The sequence below is a fragment of the Diplotaxodon limnothrissa genome, linkage group LG15 (assembly GCF_057381915.1).
Source record: "Diplotaxodon limnothrissa isolate DT_005_m linkage group LG15, D_limnothrissa_male_GT1.1, whole genome shotgun sequence".
Classification (NCBI taxonomy): Eukaryota; Metazoa; Chordata; class Actinopteri; order Cichliformes; family Cichlidae; genus Diplotaxodon; species Diplotaxodon limnothrissa.
The window spans coordinates 4,548,975-4,562,489 of NC_140610.1; the positions used below are offsets into that span (position 1 = coordinate 4,548,975).

Genomic DNA, 13,515 nt, shown 5'->3' on the forward strand with positions numbered 1-13,515 from the left:
GGAACAGACAACCTGTAAATGCTGCTGTGTGAAAATCCACTGTGTGCATTATACATGTATATCTATATATAATATTCCAAAAACAAAAACATCCCATAAAGCTAAATAAGGCATGTGTCGTGTGTCGCTAGCTTTTCCTTCCATTGTGGGTGATAAAGTCATGCAGCCCGGCTACAGAAAGCTATTGACAGAGTGAGAATACTTGGTGCACATAGCCTTTAAAGCAGCTGTCTGCTCTGGTGAGGGCTAGATGAGCCAACCGAGGTGAATATATTACTCTTACTCAGTGAATGTCACAAATGCCATTTCCAACTGCTGAATGTCAGCGAGACTGTTGGGGTGACTGCTAACAGAGCTCTGTGACGTCTATATCCCCGCTGTTAACATCCTGCATCCCCGCTTTTTAAATAACAAACAAAACCACAGCTGCTTTGAGCCAAGCAAACATCAATAAGTGAGAGAGACTGAAGGCGATTGGCCGGCGCGTTGCTGCTGAATATTGCTTAAACTTTTTTTTTGTCATTTCTCTAGGCTACATATGCTGCTTATTTTTTCCCCTAACTGAATGAGAGGCTTTGATATTGATTTTTTTTTCCCTCCTTCTTCCTTCCCAAACTGAACACAAACAATATTAGTGCAGAAATCTACTATTTCATAGGTGCAAACAAACAAATGATACAGGAGAAGCTTTTGTCTCTGAAGTTCGGCGGGCGCGGAGACGTTTTTAATGAGCGACCCCTGTCGGCTATAGGCGGAGCCAAAATGGACTCGGGGAAACAAACAAGAGAGCAACTGAAGCACATCTCTCTAACACACTCCCAGCATCAGTGATGCTCATTGTTTGCAGTGCTGCCATCAGGGGCATGTTGCCTCTGATTATTTCCCCCACATCTTTTGATACGAATGCCAAGGTCGTTCCATGCATCAGATTTAGCCGCAACTCTTTATCGCTTTGCATCATCTCTCTCACATTCCCCACAGGTCATATATAAATATATATATCTCTCATTTACAGGTGCCAAATAATACTGCATGTATTTTTTTGTCTGAAAATGATATGTTTGATTAGGAAACACCTTAAATCTGTCAGAGAGAGCATGCTCCCGGTTAAGCTCATCATTGTTTGTTTGGATTTGAGACTGATCTAATTATTTTTCCATGAAGATTAAAGTTTTTTTTCCTTTTAATTAAAGGCTCTTATCAAATCTGAATAAACCTGCATAATTGGCTGAACTATTGCGAGTAAGTTGCACTATTAATACCTTCTTAAACAAAACCCATCCCCAAAAAACCAAAGAGCAGCGTAGCAAATAGTTTCTTCAAACACCGAGAACGCGAGTCGCAAAACACGAAGCGGTAAATAAATTAAAAAAACAACTACAAAAAAAACACCAGACACTGACGGCCAGTTGTGTTCAACACAAGACACCCAACCATCAATATAAACAATAATTATTCTTTCAGAATGTCTGCAGATTATACACGAGGAAAGGCAACTAATTTCATGCAGCAATTTTGACTGTATTTACTCATAAACCACCTATCAATCTCCGTGCTTGATAAGTCAAATCATGCTCATCTTCATGCTTTGTGCGTCTGTCACTTAGAAAAACAGGACACTAGCTTTCAAGAAGAAAAGAAGGGGCACGGTGCCAACTGGCATGTACAACAAAGAAGAAACAATCTCCAGTAATTGCCTGCCATCAAACAGAGAATAGTGATTCGACGTGGAGGATAGGAGGGAGGGTTTGGCAGCACTTATTGCAAACCAGTGAAGGACGTAAGAACCATCCATCTTCCGAGACATCTCGGAGCTAGTCAAAATAGGAGGAAGAGGGGCCGGCGGCGACGGTGATTGTGCAGCGTTTGCAGGCAGACTGCGCTCTGCGGACCCAGGCGTTACACAAAGACCAAACGCTGACGGGGTAAAGGGTAGTCGGCCCGTGACCTTTAGAAGTTAAAAGGTAGGAAAGCGTGCATAGGCGAGAATGGAAGTTTATTGATTTCACACAGTTTATCGCCATTGCACGCAACAGCCCCAACGGACGACACAGGCAACATTTTCACCTGTCAGGATTAGGTGCACAGAGCCCGGCAAAGACAAGCGGAGCATGATGTAAACATGGAAGCCAAAATCGGATCCATCTATTTACACTGGACAAATAGCTCTCCTTGCAGCTCAATGTGAGACACTGAAAGATGTAAAAAATGGTCCCTGTCTGCTGACATGCATCACGTGTAGCCTAAAGCAGCACATGCAGAGCAGTGTGAAAAACACATTAACACATTTATGATCAATAAGAAGACTAGATGCTTTCTATTGATTAGTTTGTCTCCAGTGCAAAATATATATTCCATTAGTTTCTTGTGTATGTGTGGATGTACATGTGTGAGGGTTAAACCATCAGACAATTCGACAACATGCAATTAACATTTTGAAAACACATCGGATCTCAATGGGAATCGCTGGATATCTACATTTATATTGACTGGGTAATGTGTTAGGAATGAAAGGATGCCGCATCATTTGAGGGAAATTAAGATTATCAGCCTACAAAGAGGTGAATTCAAAGACACCTCGAAAATCAAAGCGAAAGGATTCATTTATGGGATGACCCTAGGTCATTTTCACACCAGTTGACCTCTGACGTTGAGCTCTTGAGCTCAAGATCACTGGGATGCAATCCTACGTTAGGGCTCTGCGATATGACCAAAATCTCATATCCCGATATAAGACATTTATCGTCCCGACAACGATATAAATCACAAAAATTTTATATTTTCTGTAAATTCTTTGCATCTTGGGCAACTCGACTTGTGTGAAGTGTTTTCAGCTGGGCTTCGTGTACCTGGAGTCAACTGTTTTGACCAATGCATGAAGCTATACATTTTTAGACATAAGTTGAAACGGCCGCCATTTTTTTTTGCGAGAATTTATTACACGGCGTGCTGCTGGGAACAGCCTGTTCTAACATTTGAGCCTAAGGTTTACTTTGAGCACCTGACGGCTCTTTTCTGCTTCTCATCCGTAAACTCTTTCACGTGATTCTTGCGTAGGTGGTAGAAGAGGTTTGTCGTGTTCCCGGTTCCCTGCATAACTTGCATAGTACAGTTTTCTGGTCCGTGTCAGACTTTTCATAACCCAACCACGTCGATGGTACAGAGGTAGCCCCTCGTTTAGGAATAAGGTCCTCGATTTGTTTGGACTGGTCCTTCTGTTTGTCATCATTTCAGTTTATTTTGAAAAATCTCAACAGGATCTTCAGCTTTATTGTGAAAGGTTAATGTGGAAAATAAACGAGCAGATGGTGGAGCCACAAGCTGGGTTTACCGTAGTTGTTGCTAATCACAACGCATAGAAAGAGTCACTTATCCGTCTGTAATGTTGTTATTTTAAATATAAGAGAAAGAGAGAACTTTAATTAATACAGCCACTACAGTGACCATCAAAATGATGAAAATTGCCGTAAACAGTTTAATTTGCGACACCATAAAACAAACAATAGCATAAAATGAAACGATAGACTTTTTCATTTCGTCATCCGCTACATATCGTTATATCGAACAGCCCTATCCTACATTGTCTCATTCTTGAGTTACCGCATCACAAACTTGGATGTCCATATCTCCTGCCCTCCGAGTTGACCACAATACCCCATCAGCCTTTCATGACTGAGGGGAAATAATTCTAGTCTAGCCCATTTTGATGAAGCAAGTCATAATGGTTCTCAGTAGTTTCTATGGCTCCCACATGCTTGCGTGTTTGTCCGGCAATGCTCCTAATGAGAGGATGGACGTTGATCTGGACCAGGCTGCACAGTCTCAGGTGTCTGCCACCATGGAGGAGTTGGACTACCTGCGCAACCTTTGTAGGGTCCAGGTATCGGCTCATCAGTAGTTACACTGACCCTAGTCAAACGCAAAACTAGTGAAAAAACTATCAGAAAAGATGAGGAGGGGGAAAAAATGACAGTGTCCTCCATTCCTGTTTTGGAGGTTGACCCTCTACTGCACCTGTTGTTCATTTCATTAACACCAAAGCAGCTGAAACTGATTAACAACCCCCTCAGATACTTAACTGACCAGATCAATATCCCAGAAGTTTCACTGCTATACTCTGATTAAATAGGGATGCTTTATTTTTTTGAGTGGTGAACTAAAAGTAAGACAAAACTCTCCTTTAAAAGTGCAGCAATTTGCCAAGTTCTGCTCAGCTCTCACATCAGCCTGCTCTTCATAAAAGGTTAAAAAAGGTCTGAGACTAGTTCATGAAAGAATTAAAAGCCTGATGTGATTAAAAGACAAGAAGAGGGGCAAAAAACGGAGTCCAGCGCCTTGCCCAGAGCACGGTAGCCTCCTCAATCTTTCAGTGGAAATTGGGTTTGGGGCTCTAGAGTGTTTCCCCCACAGGCATATCACTGCCTCCTCCACAGCTCAGGGATCATCGCACACCCGTGTGCTCGACCCAAACCCGAAACAGAAGCACAACGTTATCACAGAGGCCCCGGATCGGCAGTCAGGGGGGCAGTTTCTGCAAAGCGTTGCTCGTGTCGCAAGGGCACGGTGCTCGCTCTGGTGAACAATCCGGGATATACAAGTTCAGCCGCTGACCGGCACCTCAAACACACTCCAGCAATGATTCATAGACATTGGGTAATCTTATCAGGGACTACCTGGACACAGCAGTAATAAACTGGAAATTGTCTAGTGAATCTCATATCAAATCACAACCATGGGGAAAATAAAGCAACGCAGCTGCACAGACCTGAGCGGGAAAGTCTATGGACTCGTCAGAACAAGCTATAATGTGATGGTGGTAATTAATTACCCAATAAACACATTTTAGTGGAATCACTAATTAGTTATTAATAAACGGCAAGAGTTCCTGACTCACCGTTTTTCTCATAATATGTATTATAAGAACATTTACGACAAATCCATCAAGATTATAAGAATGATATATATGCTAAGCTCTTGAAGAGTAATAGCTGCTGCGGTTTTTGATTCATGCGTCAGGTTAATGAGACAGAAATAGAGTATCCTTCAAGCAGAGAGCTGCCACGGAGATCTTAAACTTAACTATATGTAAAGGTTGTTTGACTGGTCGCTGGTAGAAAAAATACGAGGACGACTTGAGTAATGGAGGAAGCTCATTGTCCTTCCACAGTTTCTCACTCCCCGTCCGCCCCAAACGAGGTAGTAAAGCTTCCTGCCACAGACATAAAAAATGACTGGCCACTTTAATTAGCCCAATCATAAAATATGATTTCAGCCACATCTATCTAACATGACCTGCAGACTTTGGGAATAAAAGAACTACTCTGTTGTTCATTTATTAAATATCACATTCGCTCAAGTTCTCTGTCTGTGTCATAAGTAACACTGAAATTTTAAAATTGGGGGGTCATTGCATAGATTTCACTTGCTCTATTATTTAACAGGCACAGTGAATCAGATCTGAGGGATTCAAGGTGAGGATGATTATTAAAATGTTATTAATTCAATTAATTATTTAAGTGTCAAGCATAATTTAAAGATGTGAAATTTCTGAATGCGGATGCTCGAAGTGGAGATGATGACTCACTTGCTGAATATGTTGACCTGCTGGTGGAACCGGCATTGTCTGGAAACTGCAGACACTGGCCCCAGGTTCACGTTATTCTATCTGGGAGCTCTAAAACATTTTGTTAAGGACCAATATGTGCATGCAGCTTTCTTGTTCTTTCTTTCAGGAACAGTTCTCCAGGCTTCTTGAAGAACATTTAAAGTTCTTCTTTGGATGTTTGCTGCCTTTTGTTTTGTTCTCTGTCAAAATGATCCCACGTTGCTTCAGCAATGATGAGGTCAGGACTCCGGGGAGGCCGATCCATGACTGATACTGTTCCACTGTGTGCTTTTTTCTGTCCAGGTATGCATTGGCAGCATGTCTGGGATCATTGTCATGCTGGAAAATGAAGCTGTTGCTCATCAGACACCTTCCAGATGGTATCGCACGGCAAATCAATATCTGGCTGCACTTTTCCGTGTTCATTACTGCATTCATTTTGACAGGATCCCAACACCACTTATTGAAATGCAGCTCAGAAGCACGACAGTCTCCACCATGTTTTACAGGTGGCTATAGACACTCTCTCCTGATACTTTTACAGACTAAATGAGGATAATTTAAACCAAAAATGTCACATTTGGATTCATCATTCCATATGAACTGCTTACACTCCAGTTTACAGTCCAGTGCTTATGTAATTTGGCCTTTCCTCCTTATTTGTCTTCATTAAGCATGACTTCTTGATGCCATGATAGATAAGTTATTTTTGCTGAAAAAAAAAAATATATATTTTATTTTTTTTAATTTATTTATTTATTTTATATATTTTTTAGGGGTGCAACGATACTCGTATCGATATTGAACCGTTCGATACAGTGCTTTCGGTTCGGTACACATATGTATTGAACAATACAAAATTTTTAATTTATTTTGTTAACTTTTCTTCTGACAATGATGTCTGTGTTGAGAGCTCAGTGGGTCTGCGTTCGACTACTCCGCCTAGGCTGCACTGTTGAGCGCAGATCCACTGAGCACAACACAAGCTAGCAAGACAGAAGCTAAGCTCGTTGCAACATGGCAAATTGAACCTCCCCCACCCTCAGATCTGGCGTTTGGAACTATTTTGGTTTTCATGTGAGTATGACCCTGAAGGTAAGCGCGTCATGGACAAAAGTAAAACAGTATGTCGGATGTGCCACGCAATGCTCAATTACATGGGTGGGAACTAGTGCGTTAGCGCAGTTTGCTCGTTAACGTGTTGACGCCGTCCAGCCCCACGCACGGGGCGATCCGCGGTAGCTCGTTAACGGATATTTGCCGTGTTGTGGCGTTAACGTTATTTCAGATTAACGCTGACAGCACTAGTGGGAACACAACGAATATGACTGCACATTTACAACGACATCATCCTAGTGCAAAGACAAGTGGAAGCAGACAAAAACAACAAGCACGCATGCTACAAACTTTACCCGAGTCATTTAGACAGCCGTTAGCACAGGATTCTCCTTATGGGGACCTGATATGTTTAATATGCTGCTGAGAGTATACCCCAGAAGAAGCGTATAGTATAGCTTTTATTTTGGAAAGAGACATTTCTCTGTAATAAACTCTCTTTTCCAAAGATGAGTGATTTCTCGATCAGATAGATTAATTTTTTTATTACATTTAATGTTGTTTCAGCAACATTACATTTAAAAACTGTACTTTTGAGTTAAAATATATATTTATAATTTTAATAAATGACAAATTAAAAAAGCATGAACATTTTTTGTATCGAAAACATATCGAACAGTGACACCAAAGTATCGAACCGAACCGTGAATTTTGTGTATCCTTGCACCCCTAATACACACACACACACCATTTTATGCCCAAACGGTCAATAATCTACATGATTCACTCCAAGAACATTATATTGTCCATTTTTCAACACAAAGTGTAACAGAAGCAAAAAGACAAACTTTGGTGCTTTCTTTTTTTAAAAGTAACAACCTCCAAATCATTTTGGACCTCAAATGCCAAAGGGAATGTAACAGAGCTCACAGACAGACAACTCAAGTGTGAAAGAGAATTCCAAGTGGAGTAACATCAAACAACGTTCAGCAATCAACTGTAAAAACTGTTGGTGTGGCAGTAAACAACCTTTCACTATTTTCCCAAAGCTCTGACAATCATCACATTATTCACAGTAATCCCAGTCAACGCCACACTGGCCTGGGAAGGAAGATATTTACCTTTAGTATATGAAATGTGTGCGAGTGTGAAAGAAGGTGACAAAGCGCGAGAAGTCACTCATCTACACGGTTAGGCTCTTATGCGTTGCAAATCTACACCCTCAACTTGCTGATTCAAAACTGGCAAAGGCAAATTTCTAAAAATAAAATCACCACTGAGACAGTGTCTTTTAAATGAGTCTCACTCAGAGGGGATAAATACTGTGGCTGTACAGCTAACCAAAGAAATTTGAGTTGGCCTGCTCTTCCATAAGTTGATTGGTCAGGATCAGAGGTGCGGTTGGACGTTTGTGCCAAACGTATGAAAACGTACCAGTTCTGGTACGTTCAAAGCCAAAAGCAATAAACACAGACAAGCTATCCTGCAGTTTTCTGCTGATATGTTATAGGATTGTTATGCAAAAACTCAACTTTTTACCAACTTTTTAAAAACTGCAGCCACACTCTGATTTCTTTGACATGGTGCCATATTGGAGCCAGCTTTCAGCAGAAGTTCAGTAAAGTGTAGCCAGCTGTCAAAAAAAGGTTTAGGTGAGTCTATGGTTGTGAAGTCCATAAGAAGCAGGTTGGTTGAGAGCACATCAACTGAACAATGGACGAGTCAGCCTCGAGATTACAGCCCAAATGTACGGTGACACAAAAATGGAACATTGGTGTTGCAGATTGCCTCTTTACATCCCTAATAATTATGAGTCATGACAAACTCGCAGGTAAACTTCAACTTGTCAGATCCATCCACTAGGCAGTAATTATACCTGTTGGGGTGAAGCAGTGGTCCGGCTGACATTTTCATTTCTACAGCGCGACTTTTTTAAAAACTACACTTACCTAAAAATAAAAACCACATAATCTAAAAGGTTTTCACTGCAGCTAAACGTGTGCTATCAGCAGCTTGACACAAAAAAGAAGGAAAAGAATGTTTTTTGTGAAACTTTGCAACACGGATGAAGATTTTTAATCTATATTTTCCAGACAGAGGCCAGCAGCCAACCACCGGCAGCTAAATGACTGAACAGTTTGATGTCCTGAGTGAAACCATTATGCTGCGTGAACTAGATTGCACAGCTAGAGGTGAGACGCTGTGTTTTGTGGATTATTACAATAGTTCAAGTGCGTTTACTCCCAGGCGGCCGTGCCGGCAGTGAAACCAACTCTGAATTTATTCTCCGGTTTCAATAAAGGCGCAGAGATGAGGACGGATAATGCTGATGTCACTCTTAAGTGTCGGGACCGGTTATCTACAGTCCCTCCCCACGCGCACCCCCCCGCCCCCCCGCCTTTCCACATAAAAAATAATCAAGAAGGTATTGAAGCAATTTCATTTGGCCTCGACGTGATCCGAGAGAACACGGAATTGCCTGAATAAGCACAAAATCCTTAAAAAAGGTGCTGCCGGGGGGGAGGGGGGAGCTGGGGCTGGTTGTGAGAAAATATGCCTCTTTCATTCCCACATCTTTGTTGGTGGAGCGACTCCTATCTGCAGACTGATGGGAGTCAATTGCCGATGTCAAACGTGATAACTGACAGTTTCCTATAGACACACTCACACACACACTCCTAGGCCAATCCAGGCTATAAAAAAACCGAAAGAAAGAAATGAAGCCATTTGAAAAACCAATGGAAAGATCATCCCAATATAGCCTTGTGATCTCATCCACTCCTGGGTGCCGCTGTGTATTTTCCCCTGTGAGGTTTTGGCCTTGCACCGTGTTAAAGATACCTATCAACAAGTACACCTTTAAAAATCTGTTTACCGGGATGCAGGGCCACAAAGGGGGAATATGAGTCACAAACTCAGCCTCGTGTGTGTTCATGTCAATATCCGACTGTCTGATTGTTTTGGCAATCACTTCTTGAATGGGATTGGGAGTGTGGGGCAAACACTAAAACCTGTGGCATGCAGATGGTTAAAAAAAAAGGCAACCAGGCTTGTTGTGGCTAATCAACATGAGTACACAGTCAGTCTGTGTGCTCACTGGGCACAGAGCAGACGGCGATGAAACAATGTGCTGGAAACACCTGCACTATTTCCTGGACTTCTGCTGTCTGCAGTCTTCTGGTTTGAACACTGTCGCAGCAGGACAAGTTTCATAACTGTTTCATTTCGCCTGCAAAACGCGGCAGATTACAGACTGGATTCAATTTAGTTATAATTATTGTTTAAAACAATTATCTGTAGCACATTATTGAAAAGCAACAACCCGACAGCAACTGTTAGCCCAGTGCAATAAAGGAATTCAGGCACGTAACAAGTTAGAGTCAGAGTAGCTGCCATGACCACCTCCATCATTGTTTCAATGCAGGAGGCGTGCCCAAAGACTTAGGGAGCAAAAAGACACACCGAGAATTTGGTAAAGTTGGTCCCCATCCCCTTCCAACTAGTCTGCTGGAACTTTATTCTGATCCCATGTTTGGAAGGCTCTTAAAAAGTCAAGTTCACATAGACGGTCTTCCTCAACTGGATCAAAATGGCGATCCACTAAATCCAATTTAATTTTGGAAGAGACAGAAATTGTAAATCCGGCACAAAAAGTGGGTCAGGAGGATCAAGTGCATTGACACAGTCAAAATATACACACTGTGAGCTGACGCACGCTCAGGTTCAAGTCGTTTGCACCACAGTACCACCCTCAGATGCCTCAGGACCAGATTTGGGGTTGTAACTCAAAGAAAAGCAATGCATTACACACTCTCAGTAATGAGTAGAGAGATTAAAGGTAATTCTACCCAAGAAACAGGTGCAGGTAAAAACAGACGCTACAATGCTGCGAGCCTTAGCAGACATCACTGCCTTTGATACCTGTTGAAGTTCAGGCTGGCTGCTGCGCTGGGGTCAGCATACACTCAGCTTTAACATCACTTTAAGTTTCTGGCTGGTTTTGCATTAGCAAATTAGTCTGTGCTGATGCTTCCCAATGCAGTGTGCAGATAAATGAATAGCCTGTGTACTATAATTACATTACTTTAATGTAATTACTTTGTACAGTAATGGATTACATTATGCATTACTGGAAAATGTAATGTATTTACAGTAATGCATTACGTTGGATAGCTTAGCAGACCTCAGTGTTCAGTACCTGAACCTGCGGATGAATTCATGGTACACCACCCCATAGATGTGAACAAAAAAAAAGCCGCTTCTTGGTTCTTGTAATGGCCTGACTGCTTTTTGTCCTTTAGGTCTTTCATGAAATTTTAAATGCAGATGTGCAAGTGTGCACAAAAGCATGCACAATATTGGCGATCACGCAACATCTCATACTATCCCAGCGAAGAACAGTTTCTGGTAGGATGGAAGTTTTTCCAAAAGCGTTAACAGTGCAAAACAAACTTTTATGGCATTCACAAACACGCTAATAAAAATAGGCTAACTGAAGATTCACCAGTGGGCAAACATGTTTATTTCACAGTAGTCTTAAGGGAGTTTTCACTAAACAACACAGAAAAAAAGGCCTCTACAAAAAAATAAGGCCTAATTAAATCTAATCCTGCACTATAAACCTGCCAAAAAGGACTGATTACTTACTTTTTCTTAGCTTTAATGCCTTTCTTTCTTGTATAGATTAATTAGGCCTGGCTTTATATGGAGATCTTGAGGGTTACTACCCTCTCAGCTGTCCTTAATATTAATGAACACACGTGGAGGGGTTGCAGCCATATTAGGTGTGTAGAATCTAGGTGGTTAACAGATTTGATGCCAACAGTTTTTATGGAATTTATCATCAAGACGATGAAAACAATTCGACAGATTGGCAAAGCGATTGGCTTTACTCCTCGTCGTTTAGAGAGACCTCATATCTCTAAATTTGTCTGACTCAAAAGTTCATTAATGACAAGGCTAGATGTGGTCTGAACAGTGGCACCACAAATCTGTGAAATCTGGGCATTTTTCCCATCAATAGTTCCAAAACAACAGGCCTCGCGCTAACCAAAGGGTCTGCCTCTATTCAGCTCCCTAAGATCCTCCAAACCAAACAGTTTGGGTGACAGCTGGACTTCCACTCTTTATGGTGAAGGGAAGCGCAGTTTGGACTGTGCTTGAAATCTGCAACTGTGGGCCAATATACACAAGATTACAGCCCACCAAGGAATGAAGATATTGTAAAAAAAACCTTCTTCTGGTCTCATGAAGGGAGATCAGCAGACTGTAGGTAGCTTCCAAACCCAAATGTGTGAATCATAAACTTGTACATTTATGCTAAATTGCAGTAATGCAACTCGAGGCTCTGTGAAAGGTCATGAAAATAGGGGTCTTATTGTGGGAGCAAACGGAGGGCAGCGAGGCTGAAATGGGAGCGAGGAACAAATGGCCTTACACTAATGGTTTCTGCAGCTGCTCCACCTTTGGTTTATTGTTCCACTGTGCCTATCAGAGAAGGTGCGGGAGGCCATTTGAACCGAGCCTAGACTTGGGGCCGGGGCAGCACACCTTGGCCTTCACACGCTCCATTAAACAGGGAGCAGGGGGAAAAAGTACAAAGTATCTGCAGCTCTTGGCTGAGAGCCGCTGCTGCTGACACAATTACTAGTTCCTCGTCCCTTGTCTGTGCTAAAATGGCTGCCTGTAGCCATGACTGGAGATGCAAACAATAGAAAAGCTGCAGACTAGCGAGAAAAGCTTTCAAACACCCCAATGTTTTCTCCATTTTATTTGTTGCGTTCAAGTGTATAAACTTGGATTTGCAGACACTATGCCTAGTCCAGTCCTATTAAAATAGATCCAGGTACTAGTCTAAAGCTTGATACAACAACAAATCTGAAACACTCTTTGGTGCTAATAAAACTATTTGTGAAGGTGAAAAAGGTATGAAGAAAAACAACCAACAAGCTGCTCTTGAATCCTACCGTCTCAAACTCACTAGCATTTTTCCCCAAAGGCAGAAAACAGCTGGTCTGTGATTCATCCCCAACGCTCACTAATGTTCTCCCTTTCTTCCTCTCAAACACACAGCCTCACAGTGCCCACTTTCTTTAGCCAGTGGACAGTTTGCCAAGCAAAGCTGGAAGCGAAATTCAAGTCTCCTCGCAGAAAGTGTTTTGTTATGCAAGCCTACTTGATTGTAAAAATAATTGGAGCATCAAATGATTCGAGGCGTTACCGAGGTGCCGAGGTGTGTTGGCAACAATAACTAGGTTGCAGTTCGCTTTCCAGACTTCATTAAGCCACGTTATATGAGATAAGTAGGGAAAAAACGAAGAGAGAGGAAATCTTTATAAAGATTGCAAATTCACATGTAAACAAATGATGCACCTTACACCCATTAAGGCGCCGAGTCCTTTGGCCTGATTTAAGAGTGAGCAACGCCGCAATTAAACCACCTTAGTAGTGAAATGGGCTTCCCTTTATTTTACAGAGGAAGCGCATATGATGCTGCTGATGTCACATTTATGACATGTCGTTAGAGCCCGATCGATATATCGGCAGGGCCAATTTATCAGTCGGAGCTAACTATCTGTGGTTAACTGATATCAGCATTTATAATGGCAGAGAAGAAAGAGCGAGAGAAACAAACAAATGCCACAAACAAAAAGACCAACCGATCCAATTGGCTGTTGGGTGGAGCTTTCGTCCACACTGAGACGGCGTTTTTGGAAAACTGAGCTTTTTGAAAACGCTCTCCAAAGTAGATACATTTGAAAACGCCGTTTGCGCGTCGCAGCGTGGACAGCGAAAACGGAGGCTTTGGAAAACGATGACACATTTTAGTCATATGATGCAGTCATGTGACCAAT

General features: G+C 42.0%; 1 protein-coding gene across 1 annotated transcript in view; it reads right to left on the reverse strand.

Moving 5' to 3' along the window:
• Nucleotides 1-13,515, reverse strand: part of klhl29 (kelch-like family member 29) — a 262,126-nt gene that overhangs the window by 220,911 nt on the left and 27,700 nt on the right. The window lies entirely within an intron of this gene.